The sequence below is a fragment of the Lates calcarifer genome, unplaced genomic scaffold (assembly GCF_001640805.2).
Source record: "Lates calcarifer isolate ASB-BC8 unplaced genomic scaffold, TLL_Latcal_v3 _unitig_5652_quiver_3123, whole genome shotgun sequence".
Taxonomy (NCBI): domain Eukaryota; kingdom Metazoa; phylum Chordata; class Actinopteri; family Centropomidae; genus Lates; species Lates calcarifer.
Genome location: NW_026117643.1, coordinates 1,186 through 13,997, shown reverse-complemented (window position 1 = coordinate 13,997; position 12,812 = coordinate 1,186). Strand labels below are relative to the sequence as shown.

The 12,812-nt window shown below is 44.1% G+C and overlaps 9 non-coding genes across 9 annotated transcripts; all 9 read left to right on the top strand.

Moving 5' to 3' along the window:
* The first annotated feature begins 262 nt into the window (after nucleotides 1–262).
* On the top strand, nucleotides 263–381 carry LOC127141263 (5S ribosomal RNA). The gene has a single exon (XR_007811791.1). It is a non-coding gene; the product is annotated as a 5S ribosomal RNA (ribosomal RNA).
* Nucleotides 382–876: 495 nt separating this feature from the next.
* On the top strand, nucleotides 877–995 carry LOC127141262 (5S ribosomal RNA). Its single transcript, XR_007811790.1, has one exon. It is a non-coding gene; the product is annotated as a 5S ribosomal RNA (ribosomal RNA).
* Nucleotides 996–1,488: 493 nt separating this feature from the next.
* LOC127141261 (5S ribosomal RNA) lies at nucleotides 1,489–1,607 on the top strand. The gene has a single exon (XR_007811789.1). It is a non-coding gene; the product is annotated as a 5S ribosomal RNA (ribosomal RNA).
* A 495-nt stretch (nucleotides 1,608–2,102) lies between these two features.
* Nucleotides 2,103–2,221, top strand: LOC127141260 (5S ribosomal RNA). The gene has a single exon (XR_007811788.1). It is a non-coding gene; the product is annotated as a 5S ribosomal RNA (ribosomal RNA).
* Nucleotides 2,222–2,715: 494 nt separating this feature from the next.
* Nucleotides 2,716–2,834, top strand: LOC127141267 (5S ribosomal RNA). The gene has a single exon (XR_007811795.1). It is a non-coding gene; the product is annotated as a 5S ribosomal RNA (ribosomal RNA).
* A 495-nt stretch (nucleotides 2,835–3,329) lies between these two features.
* LOC127141266 (5S ribosomal RNA) lies at nucleotides 3,330–3,448 on the top strand. The gene has a single exon (XR_007811794.1). It is a non-coding gene; the product is annotated as a 5S ribosomal RNA (ribosomal RNA).
* A 492-nt stretch (nucleotides 3,449–3,940) lies between these two features.
* Nucleotides 3,941–4,059, top strand: LOC127141265 (5S ribosomal RNA). Its single transcript, XR_007811793.1, has one exon. It is a non-coding gene; the product is annotated as a 5S ribosomal RNA (ribosomal RNA).
* A 494-nt stretch (nucleotides 4,060–4,553) lies between these two features.
* Nucleotides 4,554–4,672, top strand: LOC127141264 (5S ribosomal RNA). The gene has a single exon (XR_007811792.1). It is a non-coding gene; the product is annotated as a 5S ribosomal RNA (ribosomal RNA).
* Nucleotides 4,673–5,166: 494 nt separating this feature from the next.
* On the top strand, nucleotides 5,167–5,285 carry LOC127141259 (5S ribosomal RNA). Its single transcript, XR_007811787.1, has one exon. It is a non-coding gene; the product is annotated as a 5S ribosomal RNA (ribosomal RNA).
* The last annotated feature ends 7,527 nt before the right edge of the window (nucleotides 5,286–12,812 follow it).

Genomic DNA, 12,812 nt, shown 5'->3' with positions numbered 1-12,812 from the left:
CAATGACCCAATACGTCGTCCACAAGGACGTGTGGCTCACCGATGTACGTTTTGAGCAATTTCGGACGAAAATGGACTTGGAACAGAGCCAAATGTTTGATCAGGCCATACGGAAAATTCTTGTTGGGTGGAGTAGTTATTTCTTAGTTTTGCTGTTGACTGTTAGAGAAAATCCCCATTATTGTTGATTGCTATGTGAAATAACAGATCTGCCAGTGTTATTTTGGCACGTATAAAGGGTCTGTCTTCAGCAGCCGCTGTGGCTTACGGCCACACCACCCTGAGCGCGCCCGATCTCGTCTGATCTCGGAAGCTAAGCAGGGTCGGGCCTGGTTAGTACTTGGATGGGAGACCGCCTGGGAATACCAGGTGCCGTAAGCTTTTTGTCCCCATCTTTTCCTGCCTATCTTACAGCAGCAGAATGCCGCTTCCTCTGTAGTTGAGACAGGGCACGCCAAAACTACTTTTATTTTGCAGCCTGTATTTCACGCTCTGTTTTGCACTTCTGTTTTATGTCACGTCGCTTTCGGCAATCGGGTATTAGGCGCTGGAAAGTCACCTCTGTAAAGTCTGCACTGCTGCCGAATGAATGAGCGCAGTCTGGGTTTTGGGCACAATGACCCAATACGTCGTCCACAAGGACGTGTGGCTCACCGATGTACGTTTTGAGCAATTTCGGACGAAAATGGACTTGGAACAGAGCCAAATGTTTGATCAGGCCATACGGAAAATTCTTGTTGGGTGGAGTAGTTATTTCTTAGTTTTGCTGTTGACTGTTAGAGAAAATCCCCATTATTGTTGATTGCTATGTGAAATAACAGATCTGCCAGTGTTATTTTGGCACGTATAAAGGGTCTGTCTTCAGCAGCCGCTGTGGCTTACGGCCACACCACCCTGAGCGCGCCCGATCTCGTCTGATCTCGGAAGCTAAGCAGGGTCGGGCCTGGTTAGTACTTGGATGGGAGACCGCCTGGGAATACCAGGTGCCGTAAGCTTTTTGTCCCCATCTTTTCCTGCCTATCTTACAGCAGCAGAATGCCGCTTCCTCTGTAGTTGAGACAGGGCACGCCCAAACTACTTTTATTTTGCAGCCTGTATTTCACGCTCTGTTTTGCACTTCTGTTTTATGTCACGTCGCTTTCGGCAATCGGGTATTAGGCGCTGGAAAGTCACCTCTGTAAAGTCTGCACTGCTGCCGAATGAATGAGCGCAGTCTGGGTTTTGGGCACAATGACCCAATACGTCGTCCAAGGACGTGTGGCTCACCGATGTACGTTTTGAGCAATTTCGGACGAAAATGGACTTGGAACAGAGCCAAATGTTTGATCAGGCCATACGGAAAATTCTTGTTGGGTGGAGTAGTTATTTCTTAGTTTTGCTGTTGACTGTTAGAGAAAATCCCCATTATTGTTGATTGCTATGTGAAATAACAGATCTGCCAGTGTTATTTTGGCACGTATAAAGGGTCTGTCTTCAGCAGCCGCTGTGGCTTACGGCCACACCACCCTGAGCGCGCCCGATCTCGTCTGATCTCGGAAGCTAAGCAGGGTCGGGCCTGGTTAGTACTTGGATGGGAGACCGCCTGGGAATACCAGGTGCCGTAAGCTTTTTGTCCCCATCTTTTCCTGCCTATCTTACAGCAGCAGAATGCCGCTTCCTCTGTAGTTGAGACAGGGCACGCCAAAACTACTTTTATTTTGCAGCCTGTATTTCACGCTCTGTTTTGCACTTCTGTTTTATGTCACGTCGCTTTCGGCAATCGGGTATTAGGCGCTGGAAAGTCACCTCTGTAAAGTCTGCACTGCTGCCGAATGAATGAGCGCAGTCTGGGTTTTGGGCACAATGACCCAATACGTCGTCCACAAGGACGTGTGGCTCACCGATGTACGTTTTGAGCAATTTCGGACGAAAATGGACTTGGAACAGAGCCAAATGTTTGATCAGGCCATACGGAAAATTCTTGTTGGGTGGAGTAGTTATTTCTTAGTTTTGCTGTTGACTGTTAGAGAAAATCCCCATTATTGTTGATTGCTATGTGAAATAACAGATCTGCCAGTGTTATTTTGGCACGTATAAAGGGTCTGTCTTCAGCAGCCGCTGTGGCTTACGGCCACACCACCCTGAGCGCGCCCGATCTCGTCTGATCTCGGAAGCTAAGCAGGGTCGGGCCTGGTTAGTACTTGGATGGGAGACCGCCTGGGAATACCAGGTGCCGTAAGCTTTTTGTCCCCATCTTTTCCTGCCTATCTTACAGCAGCAGAATGCCGCTTCCTCTGTAGTTGAGACAGGGCACGCCAAACTACTTTTATTTTGCAGCCTGTATTTCACGCTCTGTTTTGCACTTCTGTTTTATGTCACGTCGCTTTCGGCAATCGGGTATTAGGCGCTGGAAAGTCACCTCTGTAAAGTCTGCACTGCTGCCGAATGAATGAGCGCAGTCTGGGTTTTGGGCACAATGACCCAATACGTCGTCCACAAGGACGTGTGGCTCACCGATGTACGTTTTGAGCAATTTCGGACGAAAATGGACTTGGAACAGAGCCAAATGTTTGATCAGGCCATACGGAAAATTCTTGTTGGGTGGAGTAGTTATTTCTTAGTTTTGCTGTTGACTGTTAGAGAAAATCCCCATTATTGTTGATTGCTATGTGAAATAACAGATCTGCCAGTGTTATTTTGGCACGTATAAAGGGTCTGTCTTCAGCAGCCGCTGTGGCTTACGGCCACACCACCCTGAGCGCGCCCGATCTCGTCTGATCTCGGAAGCTAAGCAGGGTCGGGCCTGGTTAGTACTTGGATGGGAGACCGCCTGGGAATACCAGGTGCCGTAAGCTTTTTGTCCCCATCTTTTCCTGCCTATCTTACAGCAGCAGAATGCCGCTTCCTCTGTAGTTGAGACAGGGCACGCCAAAACTACTTTTATTTTGCAGCCTGTATTTCACGCTCTGTTTTGCACTTCTGTTTTATGTCACGTCGCTTTCGGCAATCGGGTATTAGGCGCTGGAAAGTCACCTCTGTAAAGTCTGCACTGCTGCCGAATGAATGAGCGCAGTCTGGGTTTTGGGCACAATGACCCAATACGTCGTCCACAAGGACGTGTGGCTCACCGATGTACGTTTTGAGCAATTTCGGACGAAAATGGACTTGGAACAGAGCCAAATGTTTGATCAGGCCATACGGAAAATTCTTGTTGGGTGGAGTAGTTATTTCTTAGTTTTGCTGTTGACTGTTAGAGAAAATCCCCATTATTGTTGATTGCTATGTGAAATAACAGATCTGCCAGTGTTATTTTGGCACGTATAAAGGGTCTGTCTTCAGCAGCCGCTGTGGCTTACGGCCACACCACCCTGAGCGCGCCCGATCTCGTCTGATCTCGGAAGCTAAGCAGGGTCGGGCCTGGTTAGTACTTGGATGGGAGACCGCCTGGGAATACCAGGTGCCGTAAGCTTTTTCCCCATCTTTTCCTGCCTATCTTACAGCAGCAGAATGCCGCTTCCTCTGTAGTTGAGACAGGGCACGCCCAAACTACTTTTATTTTGCAGCCTGTATTTCACGCTCTGTTTTGCACTTCTGTTTTATGTCACGTCGCTTTCGGCAATCGGTATTAGGCGCTGGAAAGTCACCTCTGTAAAGTCTGCACTGCTGCCGAATGAATGAGCGCAGTCTGGGTTTTGGGCACAATGACCCAATACGTCGTCCACAAGGACGTGTGGCTCACCGATGTACGTTTTGAGCAATTTCGGACGAAAATGGACTTGGAACAGAGCCAAATGTTTGATCAGGCCATACGGAAAATTCTTGTTGGGTGGAGTAGTTATTTCTTAGTTTTGCTGTTGACTGTTAGAGAAAATCCCCATTATTGTTGATTGCTATGTGAAATAACAGATCTGCCAGTGTTATTTTGGCACGTATAAAGGGTCTGTCTTCAGCAGCCGCTGTGGCTTACGGCCACACCACCCTGAGCGCGCCCGATCTCGTCTGATCTCGGAAGCTAAGCAGGGTCGGGCCTGGTTAGTACTTGGATGGGAGACCGCCTGGGAATACCAGGTGCCGTAAGCTTTTTGTCCCCATCTTTTCCTGCCTATCTTACAGCAGCAGAATGCCGCTTCCTCTGTAGTTGAGACAGGGCACGCCAAAACTACTTTTATTTTGCAGCCTGTATTTCACGCTCTGTTTTGCACTTCTGTTTTATGTCACGTCGCTTTCGGCAATCGGGTATTAGGCGCTGGAAAGTCACCTCTGTAAAGTCTGCACTGCTGCCGAATGAATGAGCGCAGTCTGGGTTTTGGGCACAATGACCCAATACGTCGTCCACAAGGACGTGTGGCTCACCGATGTACGTTTTGAGCAATTTCGGACGAAAATGGACTTGGAACAGAGCCAAATGTTTGATCAGGCCATACGGAAAATTCTTGTTGGGTGGAGTAGTTATTTCTTAGTTTTGCTGTGACTGTTAGAGAAAATCCCCATTATTGTTGATTGCTATGTGAAATAACAGATCTGCCAGTGTTATTTTGGCACGTATAAAGGGTCTGTCTTCAGCAGCCGCTGTGGCTTACGGCCACACCACCCTGAGCGCGCCCGATCTCGTCTGATCTCGGAAGCTAAGCAGGGTCGGGCCTGGTTAGTACTTGGATGGGAGACCGCCTGGGAATACCAGGTGCCGTAAGCTTTTTGTCCCCATCTTTTCCTGCCTATCTTACAGCAGCAGAATGCCGCTTCCTCTGTAGTTGAGACAGGGCACGCCAAACTACTTTTATTTTGCAGCCTGTATTTCACGCTCTGTTTTGCACTTCTGTTTTATGTCACGTCGCTTTCGGCAATCGGGTATTAGGCGCTGGAAAGTCACCTCTGTAAAGTCTGCACTGCTGCCGAATGAATGAGCGCAGTCTGGGTTTTGGGCACAATGACCCAATACGTCGTCCACAAGGACGTGTGGCTCACCGATGTACGTTTTGAGCAATTTCGGACGAAAATGGACTTGGAACAGAGCCAAATGTTTGATCAGGCCATACGGAAAATTCTTGTTGGGTGGAGTAGTTATTTCTTAGTTTTGCTGTTGACTGTTAGAGAAAATCCCCATTATTGTTGATTGCTATGTGAAATAACAGATCTGCCAGTGTTATTTTGGCACGTATAAAGGGTCTGTCTTCAGCAGCCGCTGTGGCTTACGGCCACACCACCCTGAGCGCGCCCGATCTCGTCTGATCTCGGAAGCTAAGCAGGGTCGGGCCTGGTTAGTACTTGGATGGGAGACCGCCTGGGAATACCAGGTGCCGTAAGCTTTTTGTCCCCATCTTTTCCTGCCTATCTTACAGCAGCAGAATGCCGCTTCCTCTGTAGTTGAGACAGGGCACGCCAAAACTACTTTTATTTTGCAGCCTGTATTTCACGCTCTGTTTTGCACTTCTGTTTTATGTCACGTCGCTTTCGGCAATCGGGTATTAGGCGCTGGAAAAGTCACCTCTGTAAAGTCTGCACTGCTGCCGAATGAATGAGCGCAGTCTGGGTTTTGGGCACAATGACCCAATACGTCGTCCACAAGGACGTGTGGCTCACCGATGTACGTTTTGAGCAATTTCGGACGAAAATGGACTTGGAACAGAGCCAAATGTTTGATCAGGCCATACGGAAAATTCTTGTTGGGTGGAGTAGTTATTTCTTAGTTTTGCTGTTGACTGTTAGAGAAAATCCCCATTATTGTTGATTGCTATGTGAAATAACAGATCTGCCAGTGTTATTTTGGCACGTATAAAGGGTCTGTCTTCAGCAGCCGCTGTGGCTTACGGCCACACCACCCTGAGCCTACAGGTGAAGCAGTGCAGTGTGGGAGCTTGTGAAAATAGTTGTGAGGTTTTTTGGTTTTTTTGGTTTAATAGAACTATATCTGGCTTTTTGCTTTTTTTTCTTTTTTACTGAGAGTGTCATCCCCAGACAGCGGCTGCTGTTTGGGGAATTTCCCCTTTAAGTTTCGTTTTTACGGCATGACGATGGAGAAGAGACCGGAGAGAGAGACGAGACATGTGGACGGCGGAGACAAAGGAGGAAGAATCTATGAGAGACAGCTGACTTTATTAGCAGAGATCGATGGGAGGACAATATAACAATGATGGAGCTGCTGAGAAAAGTAAAAGAAGAGTGTGGTGAAGTAATCGGCTGTAGATTCAAGTCACTGAAGTCTTATGAATTAACAATGAAGGACGCACGAGGAAAAGAAAAGCTGATGGATGGACTTAAGATTAAAGACAGCCGGATAATGGGAAAGGAGCTAGGAAACGACGAGTTGGTCGTTTCTTTTATTAATTTGCCGACGTATATTGAAGACGAGGAGATTTTGGAGAAACTGAAAGAGTGGGGAGTGAAGGCGATCTCCCCGATTAAGCGGCGGATGTGGCCGGGAACATCAATTGCCGATGGGACAAGATTTATGAAAGTGAAATTCACTGAGACTGTTAAATCACTGCCGTACTCAACAAAGTTTGAGACAGTTGGGGGTTCTGAGCATTTTAGGGTCATTCATGATCGGCAAATAAAAGTGTGCCGACTCTGCATCCGACCGGGGCATGTAGTGAGAGACTGCCCGACGTTTAAATGTTTCAAATGTGGGAACCAAGGACACTATGCCCGAGAATGTGTGGTGACGGAGAGATGCCAGGATTGCAGAGAGAAAGTGACTCTGTGTATATGTGGGGCATCGGCTGCTTTCAGAGGAGAGATTCCCTACTCTGACATCTCGTCTAGCAGAGGGGACCTGGTGGAGGAGGTGGAAGATCCGACGGGGGAGAGGGAGGAGGAGTTGGCGGAGGCGGCGGATGAGCTGACGGAAGAGAGGGAGGAGGTGGAGATCGGTGGCGGGCGAATCTGGTCGCTGGAAGCGGAGGAGTTGGACAGCAGTCTCGAAGATGCTGGCTCGAGGATAACTGCGGTCAGCGAGGACGCAGGAGATGAGAGAGATCGATTAGGTGAGAAAACTGGAGGAGGAGGGGCGTGTGTTGTAGACGAGAGAGACGGCCATGTGCGCTCTTCTCAGCTGAGCGCAGGCAGTACGGAGACGGACGTGAATCTGAGAAGTAGCGGAGAAGAGATGGATATCAGTGAGGACATGATAAGGCAATTGAAAAGGAAGAAGAAAGGGAAAGAGAAGATGAACGTGAAAAAATGAAAGGTATGAATGAAGCTCTGCAGTTATTTCTTTTTTTGTTGTTTCTTTGCATTATGAGCGCTCCAATTAAAATCTCTTCATTTAACTGTAACGGACTTAGAGACATTCGGAAAGCAGAGCAGGTTTTTGCTGGGCTAGACTCAGACATTTTATGTTTACAAGAAACTCATTGGAGCGATGAGCTTATGGACAGAATGAAGGTGATGTGGAGGGGGGATCTCTTTGTGAATCATGGGGGCAGAGGGAATGTGGAGTGGCAATTTTGACCAAAGAAGGAATTGTGGACAATGTTAAACAAATATTTAAGGATACTAAGGGCAGATTATTAGTTATTGAATTTGAACTGCAAAGTCTTCTGTTTCGTTTGGTAAATGTCTATGCACCTAATATTGAAACAGAGAGAAAAACGTTTTTTGGGAAATGAAGGGTTTAGTTAAAGGGAACTGTATTTTAGTTGGTGATTTTAATGTATGGTGTACGAGGCTTGATGCATGTAATGTTGCAATATTCAAGAACGATGCATCGAGAACAGTACTTAATAACATCCTGCTGACTGATGATTTGGTTGACGTATGGAGAGAGGATAATCCATATAAAAGAAAATTTTCCAGAAGGCAAATGGTGTTGGGCAGCTTGAAACAAAGTAGGATTGATTTATGTTTAGTTAAAAGAATGTTGTAAGTTTGGTAGGAAGGATAAGTTATAAGTTTATAGGTTTAAGTGATCATGCCGCCGTGTCCTTTCTCTTGGGTGAAAAAAGGGGTGGGAAGGGAGGAGGATTGTGGTGTTTAAATGCTTCTCTGTTGGAGGAGCCGAAATATAAAAAATGTATTACCGATTGTATAAAGTTTGAAAAAGGAAGTCCGCTGTACGAGGGGAACATCTGTGACTGGTGGGAAATGGTTAAAACTAAATTAAAGAAAATAAGTATCAGATATGCTAAGAGGAGGAGTTTTAGGAAGAAACAAAAGGAGAAAGAGATGACTGATAACTTAGAGAGAGGAAGAGAGATTAGAGAGAGATCCAAATTTAGATAGGTCTAAACTGTTGCAACTGCAAAGCGAATTGGAAAATTTGGAAAAAGAAAAATGCATGGGAGCAATTATAAGGAGCAAGGCTAAGTATGTGGTGGAGGGGAGAAATCTACAAAGTTTTTTCTAAACCTGGAGAAAAAACAAAAAGGGGAAATTTTATTGCTGAATTGGAAAATGAAAAAGGTGAGAAAATAAGTGACCTGGTGGGTATTCTTGAGGAGGTTCAAAAGTTTTATATGAAGTTATTTGATAAAGAAAGTATTAATGAAGAATGTGTAGATAGATTGTTGAGTGCTGTGGATGTTCAACTGTCTGATGATGATAAACAGATCTGTGACGCTGACATTACAGTAGAAGAAATAAAAGTGGCGATTGATCAAGCAAAAAAATACAAAAGCCCAGGATCAGACGGGTTAACAAATGAATTCTATAAAACCTTTGCGGATATTTTGGTGCCAATATTGGCGAAACTATATGGGCATATGGAGGAAAGGAAGGTGGTGCCAGAGTCCATAACGAAAGGCATAATCACAATTTTATATAAGAACAAGGGAAATGCACACAAACTGGAGAACTACAGACCACTAAGTTTATTAAATGGTGATTATAAAATATTGGCTAAAGTCTTTGCCAACAGAATTAAGAGGGTGGTAGGAAGTATTATCTCAAATACACAAGGATACAGCATACCGGAGAGAGACATAACAGATACTATTTGTTCTGTTAGGGATGTGGTGGGGCATATGAATAAAGAAGATGAGGGGGGAGTTCTTTAAGTGTGGATTTAAATAAAGCCTTTGACAGAGTGGAACATGACTACTTATGGCAAACAATGTATAAATTTGGGTTCGGTGAAAGACTGGTGTCATGGTTAAAACTGCTCTATGATAATGCAAAAAGTTGCGTCAAAGTGAATGGGGTGCTTACAGAAGTATTTGCTTTGAGGAGATCTATAAGACAGGGGTGCCCTCTGTCTGCTATACTGTATAGTATTTCCGCGGAGCCGTTTGCGGCCTTTGTTAAGAAAGATACAAGAATAAGCAGTGTCGATATTCCTTTTGGTAAAAAAAGTTTAATATATCAGTATGCGGATGATACAAGTATTACTGTAAAAGATTGGAGAGTGTGAATTATGTGTTGGAAGATTTAAGACTGTATGAGAAGGCATCGGGAGCTAAGATTAATGTAGAAAAGTCGGAAATAATGTTCTTTGGTAAAGTAAATAAAGAGAAGGTTGGGGTGCCGTTTAAAGTTAGGGAGGATTTTATAAAGATTTTAGGAATAAATATAGGAACTAAGGAAAAGGAAGCCAGGGATGAGACCTGGACAGGTGTTTTGAATAAGATCAAAAATACATTAAATTACTGGAAGCTAAGACAGCTAAAATTGAAGGGCAAGGTGATAGTGGTAAATACTTTGTTATTGTCAAAAATAAATTATGTTTTAGGTGTTTTAGATTTGCCGGATTGGGTTTTTAAAGATTTGAATAACATGATAAGCAACTTTATATGGGGAGGGAAAAATGTAAGAATTGCTATGAAAACACTGATTGGTAAGGTGAAGAGCGGTGGGCTAAATCTGCTAGATATAAAAGCAAAAAAGTGCAATAAGAATCAAAATGGTACAGAAATTTGTATGGGGGAAATAGAGTATGGTTGGAAAGTGTTTTTTAAGCAGTTTTTATTTGATAGTGGAGGATGCGGGCAGGCGGGGATCTTTATGTGTTTAACAAAGGGATGTGTGGATAAATTGTTTTATAAGGAGGTGTTTGGAGATTGGGCGGGGTTCTTACAGAAAAAAGTGGTGTATGATTGTAAGGATATGAATCAAGTTATTCAGCAGCCTATATTTCTCAATCCCAAAGTAATCGACAAGGGGACCATGTTGCAAAATGAAAAGTTTGTTCTGGCTGGGATAAGACAGTTTAAAGACATTGCATATGAGTATGTACCGGGCTTATTACCAGCGAGAGCCATATATGATTGTGTAATGGAGTGGGATGAGGATGTTAAAAGGGCTGCTGTGGACAATATGTATGATAAAATCAAAAGAAGCATGCCTGTTAACTGGATGAAAATCATTGACAAGCAAACAGTTAGGCTAGAAAGGTGCAACATGCCTGAGTTCTTTGTCAATTGTGGCGGGATGAGGAAGAATTTTAATGGTATAAAGCTGAAGGTGATTTATGAGGCAATGTTGGAGAAGGAATTTAAAACACCTGCGGCGGAGGAAATGTGGAGGATATATATGTCGGACATGGATGTTAAAAAAATATGGGTAAATTTAAATGTGAGATATAATAGTCCAGAATGTGAAGATCTGGATTTTAAAATCAGACACAATAGAATATACTAATGTGGTCCTGCATCAAGTGAATAAGGAGGTAAAAAGGGAGTGTGATGTTTGTGGTTTGGAACCTGAAAATTTGTTGCACTTGTTTTTAAAATGTATAGAGGTGAGAGAATTTCACAAAAAATTAGAGGTATGGGTGAGAAAGAATTGGAAGATGGGGATTTTGGATGGGAGGGATTGGAGGTGCATCTTTTTGTTTGGGCTGGAAAAAAAGAAGAGTGGTTTTAAAACAAAATCTAGTTAACATAATGTTAAGTTTAGCGAGATATGCAATTTGGTGTCGAAGGAATTATGCACATTTTGAAAAAAAGAAACTGGATGCATGGAAGTTTTGTAGTACATGTTAGGAGATATGTGCTTATGATGGCTAATTATTTGGATGAGGATATATTTAAAGAGTGGTTTATAGATGAAAGTATGGTGATTGGGAAGGATGATACTGGAAAGTTGGTGATGTCTTTTTAGGATTCTTTTTGGTTGTATATGTTGCTTTTTATTGTTTTTTATGTTCTGACTTTGTGCTTTTTGTCTTTGTTATTATTTGTGGATTTAGTTGTTGTATATACACCTGCGTATATGTCTTGTGTACTTATTTTTTGGGGTTTTTGGGAAGTGTATGTTGATTTGAGCAAAGTGTGTGTATGTGTATATGTGATAAACTTTTGATAATAAAAAAAAAAAAAAAAAAAAGCGCGCCCGATCTCGTCTGATCTCGGAAGCTAAGCAGGGTGGGGCCTGGTTAGTACTTGGATGGGAGACCGCCTGGGAATACCAGGTGCCGTAAGCTTTTTGTCCCCATCTTTTCCTGCCTATCTTACAGCAGCAGAATGCCGCTTCCTCTGTAGTTGAGACAGGGCACGCCCAAACTACTTTTATTTTGCAGCCTGTATTTCACGCTCTGTTTTGCACTTCTGTTTTATGTCACGTCGCTTTCGGCAATCGGGTATTAGGCGCTGGAAAGTCACCTCTGTAAAGTCTGCACTGCTGCCGAATGAATGAGCGCAGTCTGGGTTTTGGGCACAATGACCCAATACGTCGTCCACAAGGACGTGTGGCTCACCGATGTACGTTTTGAGCAATTTCGGAACGAAAATGGACTTGGAACAGAGCCAAATGTTTGATCAGGCCATACGGAAATTCTTGTTGGGTGGAGTAGTTATTTCTTAGTTTTGCTGTTGACTGTTAGAGAAAATCCCCATTATTGTTGATTGCTATGTGAAATAACAGATCTGCCAGTGTTATTTTGGCACGTATAAAGGGTCTGTCTTCAGCAGCCGCTGTGGCTTACGGCCACACCACCCTGAGCAGGAGGAGGAGCAGGTTGTGTGTGAGACAAGCAGAGAGAAGTGAAAACTTTGATTTTCTTTTTTTGTTTTCAAATTTCCTGGTAGAGATAGGTGGAGAAAGTATTTTTGTTTTTTTTTCTAAGAGTTTGAACATTTCCCAGACAGCGGCTGCTGTTTGGGGAAAATTTAAAAGAAAAATTATTACTGACGGAAATCATGGCTAAGGACAACGGAACGGCAAATGGAGGACGGCATGCAGTCGGAGGAGACAAAGAAAAAATAACTTATGAAAGAAGATTGACGGTGACGGCGGAGATAGACGGAGAAGACGAGGTGACGGATGGAGCTGTTAAGGGCGGTGAAAGAGCAGTGCGGTGATGTGATCGGCTGTAGATTTAAGACAATGAAACTTTATGAATTAACAATGAGAAATGAAAGCGGAAAAAACAAATTGATGGATGGCTTCAAAATCAAGAACAGTCTGGTAATTGGGAAAGAAATAGAAAATGATGTGATGGGGGTCTCATTTATCAATTTACCTACATATGTCGAGGATGAAGCTATTTTGGGAAAATTAAATGACTGGGGGTGAGAGCAATCTCGCCGATTAAAAGAAGGATGTGGCCGGGGACGTCAATAGCTGATGGCACGAGATTTATGAAGGTGAAATTCACCGAAGATGTTAAGTCCCTGCCGTATTCAGCCAAATTTGAGACAGCGGGAGGAACAGAACATTTCCGTGTTATTCATGACAGGCAAGTAAAAGTTTGCCGGTTATGTATACAGCCCGGACAAGTGGTGCGAGATTGTCCGACATTTAAATGTTTTAAATGTGGAAATCAGGGGCATTATGCACGCGAATGTGTGGGACAGAGAGATGCAGTGACTGTGGGAGAAACTGGCTTTGTGTGTGTGTGGAGCGTCGGCGGCGTTCAGGGGAGAGGCGCCGTATTCCGACATATCATCCAGTCGAGAGGA